Below are 7,089 nucleotides of genomic sequence, written 5' to 3'. Positions count from 1 at the left end.
AAATTGTGTCATCTGTTATAGGGACTACTGAACAGACATTTAGAAGTTTATTTTAAAATGCAAAGTATTTAAAATTAAAATTAAAATAAAGTTATGTAAGCACTTGCATTTTTACAACACTATAAGTGTGTCCCATCAGGTAATGAAAAGTTCTACACACACTTGTGGTCTTCATCCTCACTTGAACACTTGGGCCAAATACAGGAAATACGTCATATAAGTAGTCAAGTGGTCAAGTGCAAAGACCGCAAGTGTGGGTATTTGGACAAGGCTATTCACTCAGCGAGCCAGTGAAGAAAACACCGGCATTTTAGCGATGACTCATCTTAACACCTCTGATTGGTCATTGCATTCATAAGCTCAACAGCATTGTGTGTAATTGGTTAATGCACAGTGGTGTATAAACGCGTCTGTATCTGGCTCAGCGCCAGCCAGCGAACGCAGATTTGAATTTAGCAGCTGATGATATGACGCACTGAACGTTCTAATCACGCTGGTGTGATTGTATTAAATATAGAAAATATTAATCGGCTATTTTTGTCTTTTGGAAGCTGCATTCAAAATTCACTTGGCTCAAAAATCTGAGGGGGCACGTGCCCTTCCGGTGGATGACATAAGACGTAGACGTTGAGACAAAACAAAACAAAACGCCTTTCACGAATTAGAAGCACAAAACGAGGATTTGTAAAGAAAAATGTAGGAGGATTTCGATATAAGCCCAGAGGAGACTGGTTTTCCTTTGCTAAAGTAAGGAAACTTTGCTTCCTTTTCTCCTGCATTTCTCAGAGGCCTGCACAGGATGCATACGTCCTATGTCATCCGTCTGCATGTCTTCCGCGTACCACAATGGAAGTGAGAAAAAAGTGTTTATTACATTTGAAATATGGATATTTATCTTACAAAAATGCATGGATTCGCTACAGGAGGCCTTTACAGGAAGCCCCCGGGGCCATGTGAGGGACGTTTGATTACGGATGCACTCACTTTATATCACATCTTCTGAACTGTTGACAACCAACACCCGCTTACCCCCATTGAAAGGCTTGGAGGGGCCAGGGCAATTTTTAATATAACTCCGATTGGATTCGTCTGAAAGAAGAAAATAGATCGTAGAATCGAGAATAGATCTGAAGAATCGTTAGATAATAGACAGTTATACTATAATTGCAGTTAGATAACGTGAGAAACACCTTAATAGCGACCATAACAAGATGCTAGTTGTCATATTTTTAAGTTTGTAGTCTTTCTGCAATCTTTCTCTCCCTGTAGGAGGTTGAATGAGTTTCAATGAAGACTCATTCAAGGAATACGATTCCGTATTTGCTTGCCTTTTGTAATGTTAACTCATGTTGTATGCTTATGTGAATATCACAAAATAACACTGGGATGTGAGTAATTAACCTTGTTAAATTTAACATAAAAAATGAAACTTATAAAAATCGAGTGTTTGATAATGTCTAAATATACATTCAAATGCAAAATCTAAAAAAAAAAAAGTAAGCAATTATGAGCAAACCTCTTGAGCAACTAGAGTAGAGCTAAATACATGTAGGCTATATTTATTAAACAGTCATACGCATCTTTCCGGCCACCAAATGCCTCTAATTTGCCTCTTTGCACTGGAATGTAAAAACGTTTTCTCCATTTTAACCCTAAACACTTCACTAATTGTAATATAAATAATAAGCATATTAGAGAATGTTATATTTTAAATGGTCATTCATGGATCATAATTATTGCACATATTATTAGTACTAAAAACCTCTCAAAATATTAACAAAATAGAACAACTCAAATATAGTACAATTATTTAATTGATTAAAAGTTATACTTAAGGTGTTTGGTCACATTTGACTGCCAAGGAGTATGAGAACATATTAATGATCTCTTTATCACTCCCCAGAATAAAATGCTATTGTAAAGCGTAGTCAGTGTAGTTATCAATGCACAATCAATGCACATAATTACTAGAAATTGCTGCAAATATAGTGAAACTGCTGTCTGTCCCTATTAAACCCATTCAAAGATATTGACAGCGCAGAGTTGTTTGGAGCTATTGAGAGCTCCATGAACCACGCGACCGTGTGGTGGCGAGATGTCACAACTTTGTTTCTCAAACGGCTCTGGCCAAAATGACAGGTTGTGGAATGTGCCACTTTATGATGTAATAGTGTGGCTAAACACCTCCTCCGCAGAAGAAGATCAACGCCTGCTTCTCCATCACTGCCTGTTTAACTCCGCCCACTAATTCATGCATGTAGTGTAAATAATGAGAGATGCAAATGCAGGTCTACACAGAAATCAAATAATAAAGATGACTCTGAAGACAAGACGCTGTACAGTGCCAAGCTGTGGAAAAACACAGTCTTTGCATTGCCTTCCTTCTGATCCTAAGAACTTTATTTTTGATGAAGATCCAGACCGCGTCAGTAAGATCTTGGTCCTTTGTTCACTTCATTTTACCGCAGATTCGTTTACAAACAAGGCACAATTCGAGGCAGGATTTTCAGAAAGATTGAAACTAAAAGATGATGCTGTGTGACTATATTGGATCCAACAGTAATGTCGCAAAACACAAGTGTGAGTTTTTATTACGTGGTCACTATTGCTTTGTCTGTTATTACAGATCGTTTGATATGTACTGAGTATTTATGCGTTTTTAACCTAAATCACAGCAGCATCCATCTGTGAAGGATGTAGGCTGTCAAACATACACAACTGTTAGCCAGTCACAGCAGTGGGCATTTACTTCCGAGTTTACAATCCGCCACATCTGTTCAAACAGAGCATTCTCATGAGGGGGTCAAAACAGGACAGAAAATAGCCTATTCTAAATTATGATATATATATACATATATATATATATATATATATATATTAAGATTTATTTTTTGGTATTTTCACCATTATTATGACAGGACAGATCAGAGCTGAGAGAGATGGGGATCGGGAAAGGTCCTCGAGTCAGGTTTCAAACTCGGGACACCCGTAGCACAACAGCGCACACGTCTTCTCCCTGTTCCTTGCAATGGCTCTACCACATACACGGGACTCTCAGTGCTTTTTCGTTCTTTGACCACATGAATTGCGTCCTCCCAGTAGCTACGCAATTTACCGGGACCACCTCTGGGTGTGAGGTTTCTCACCAAGACATGGTCACCTGGCTCAAGAGCAGAACTCCATGCCTGTCGATTGTAATTTTTCTGTCCTCTCCTCGCACTTTTCTTTAGGTTTTGCATCGCAATAGCATAGGCTTCTTGCATGACATCTCTCCTCTTTTCTGCATAGCCAGTGGGTGACTGGTTCCGTTTATTGCCTTGCTTCGGAAACATCAGATCCACAGGTAATGTTGGCTCACGACCAAAGAGAAGGAAAAACTGAGAAAATCCTGTAGTTTCGTTCACAGTGGAGTTATATGCATGTACCACCTTATTCAAGTGTTCCTTCCATCTTGACTTCTGAGACTCCCCCAGAGTGCGCAACATACCCAGCAGCGTTCTGTTGAAGCGCTCTGCAGGATTAGCTTGTGGGTGGTACGGGGAGGTGCGTGAATGGTGGATACCACAGTAGTCTTGGAGCTTGCGGAAGAGGGTATTTTCAAACTCCTTCCCCTGGTCATGGTGGATCTTGGATGGGAAACCAAAGCGCATAATAAAGTCATCAAAGAGCTTTCTGGCAGCAGTTTTCCCAGACTTATTTTTTTTGCATATTTTGTGAAATGATCCACGACTACCAATATGTACTCCTCCCCTCCCTTACACTTGTCCAAGTGTAAGTAGTCAATAGAGATCATCTCAAATGGTGCAGAGGTCTCAATACTTTGGATAGGAGTCGGGGTTATCCTGTTAGGTTTTTTTCTCTTCATACAATGGCACACCTGAGTAATATAGTGTTCCATTTCTTGTCTCATCTTAGGCCAGAAGAAGCGTTCCCTAGCAAGAGCCACCATTCTTTCTGCACCTAAGTGTCCCATTTCCTCATATAAGTGCCTGTAGACAAGAGGCTTTAAGGATCCAGGAACGACCAACTGGTTTCTTGTCACTGTCTCTCTTCTGAGGATGCCATCTCCATCGATCTGCAGATGGGGCCACTCCCTGAGAAGCTGTCTAATGGCTCCATCCTCTGTCACTTTGTCTTTATGTTTCAAGTACACATGTGTTCTTTTCAGAGCCAGGACTCTACTAATGGCTACGTCTGCATTTTGAGCGACTCTGATGTCTTCTGATACAAGAGGCTGAATTGGTTCTGAAATGTTATACTCCTCTGGCAATGCATCTGCATTACAGGTGATGGCAGAGATCCAATTAACTTCTCCTGTTTGATTTCTCTCCAAAGATTTCCCAATACATTCAATAGCCTCCTGTTGGCATTCCTCGGTGCATTCTCGCATGATCTCGTCAATGGGCTTCGACCTTGTGACAAGAAATCCGCATCTCGGTTTGCTGTTCCCGGTCTGTATTTTACTGTGAATCTATAATCCGCCAACTCTGACACCCAGCGGTGTCCGGTTGCGTTAAGCTTCGCCGACTTGGTGACACATGTCAGAGGATTATTATCACTATATACCGTAACGTGAGGCGCATGGAACAGATAATCGCGAAAGCGTTCCGTTACGGCCCATTTTAGCGCCAGGAATTCTAATTTTCCTGAGTGTAGCTTATAGTTGCGTTCTGCTGCTTTTATCTTTCTGCCGCTGGTACAGAACTGCGCCAAGGCCCTCTTCTGATGCATCTACATGAAGGATGAACGGTTCCTCCAGGTCTGGGTATGCCATCACCGGTGGATTTGTCAGCTGATCTACGATTCTGTTCACTATCTCCTGATGGGTCACTGTCCACTGAATTGGGTGGGACGGTGGCAGCTGAACAGACTTTCGGCCAGTCCCCTTTTTCTTTTGGCTTTGCTTCAGTTCAGACTTGGGCTTGGCTGAGAGTTCATAAAGGGGTATAGCCACCCTAGAGAAGTCTGGTATATAAGTTCTGTAATAACTGAGGAAACCCATCAGCTTTCTCACCCCTCGCACAGTGGTTGGAGACTCGTGCTTCAGTTCTTGGACTGCTTACACCTCTTTGGGATTCATTTTGTATCCCTCAGCGGAGACTACCCGACCGACATAGCAGACTTCACCTTTGAAGAAATCACATTTCTTTGGCCTTAGTTTTATTCCACACTCTCGTTGCCGTTGCAGAACTTGCCTCACATTCTGGACATGCTGTTCAAAGCTGGGGCTAAACACCAAGACATCATCCAAATACGGGACACAGATTTCATCTCTGAGGTCTCCCAGACATCCCTCCATGTAGCGTTGAAAAGATGCTGGGGCGTTAGTCAGCTCGAACAGGATCCTCACCCATTCATACAACCCCCAGGGAGTGATAAATGCGGTGCAGGGTCTGCTTTTCTTGCTCATGAAGCCCTGGTGGTAAGCCTTGCCCTGATCCAACACCGTGAACCAGGAGTTACCTCCCAAGTTTTCTAGACTAGTAAGTCAAATCTCAAATAACTGCCCTGATGACTTGTGTTCTACCCGCTTGATTTGTATCGTGAAAAGCGCTGTACAAATAAACTTGACTTGACTTGACTTGACTTTTCCAGGATCTCCTGTATCCTCGGAATTGGATGGCGGTCAGGCAGCGTCTTCCCGTTTAACAGCCTGTAGTCTATACATAGACGAAGACTCCCATCTCTCTTCCTGACGCATACGACAGGTGAGGAATAAGAAGAACAGGACTTCTGGATCCAACCACGGTTGAGTAGATCCTGAATGTGTGTCTTCACTTCTTGGTAGAGATGCCTAGGAATTGCATTGTATGTTTACTGTATAGGTACATTGTAAATTTTTAACTGTATGTCCATCTCCAAATCTCTAATGCATCCTGCATCCCAATCATCCTTTGCAAAGACATCACATTCCCCTCTGAGCATCTGCTGTACCTTTTCTCGCTGGTCATCTGGCAAATGGCTCAGATCCACAGGTGGATCCCAGGGCTCAGCTTGTGGCCCATGACAGGGCTGCTGCACGGATGAGGTGACACTGTTGTCTGACATCCTTGAGCTCTGATCCTCAGTAGGCTTTGTCTGCAGTGGGTAGACAGCATCCACATTGTGCAACCAGCCAAGTGTAGTGCAACTGCCCAGTGTGATATCATTATCTGTTACATTTTCCACAGAGACCTCTATTTTACCCTCATCATCTGCAGGTAGATAGATTAACTGTTCTCTGACCAATAGGCCTGTTGGCCAGGGTGCTTCATAGTTCGGTTCCAACACTACCGGTGATGCACTTAGCACCCTCTTATTCAGCCAACTGCAATGCACTGCCATCACTATGTTCTTGGGTATGGTCACTGGCCGCCTGCCTACCCTGACTGTGTGGGGTTGAGCTTCAGGCTTCTGTTTCTTTAAAAGAGATAGAACAGCCCTTGCAGTTTTGCGTCCTACCACCATTGCTGAGCACAGCCTCTTTACCATTTAAACTGAGCGTGTGCAGTCTCCAGATGGATCATTTGTCAGCGCTAATTCTTCAACCACATTGAACCCGATTATAGGCTGATCAATGTCACTGCTGGCAACCAGGATCGGAACCAGCATAGGTTTGTCACTCATCCCAGCTACCGCATCCTTGCACAAGGTGAATTCAATCTCCATCCACCCTTCATACGGAATATCTGTTCCATTTGCAGCTGAGAGTTCCAACGTTGCTTCTTCAAGCAACTCCTTCACTGGTCGCACCTCAATGTATGGCAGGTATTCCTTTTTCCAGTTCGTTCCCACTATTGATACCTGCGAACCTGATTTTGAATTAGTTCTGCACTGTACTTCAATCCAGATTTAACTCTTTCTGAAGCGAGGACAATTTGTTGTCTCAGGTCCATAGCTCGCACCACAAACTGTATGCTTAAACAGCGCGCGTGAGGGAGAGGTACAACTCAGTAGCATCCTTTTCAATGTAATGAGTCTGTAGTATCTGTCTGAGGCCTTGTAATGTTAAATCAACCCTGCTTTCAAGGTAACTCTTCAGCTTTGTTCCTGGAGCTATGGCTTGAATAACAGCTTCAACTACTTCTCCTTCATCATATCCTTTTTTCA

Source organism: Sinocyclocheilus rhinocerous, unplaced genomic scaffold, assembly GCF_001515625.1.
Source record: "Sinocyclocheilus rhinocerous isolate Xijiao unplaced genomic scaffold, SAMN03320098_v1.1 scaffold3815, whole genome shotgun sequence".
NCBI classification, from domain to species: domain Eukaryota; kingdom Metazoa; phylum Chordata; class Actinopteri; order Cypriniformes; family Cyprinidae; genus Sinocyclocheilus; species Sinocyclocheilus rhinocerous.
The sequence above is the reverse complement of the archived record's forward strand: the minus strand, read 5'-3'. Positions refer to the sequence as shown.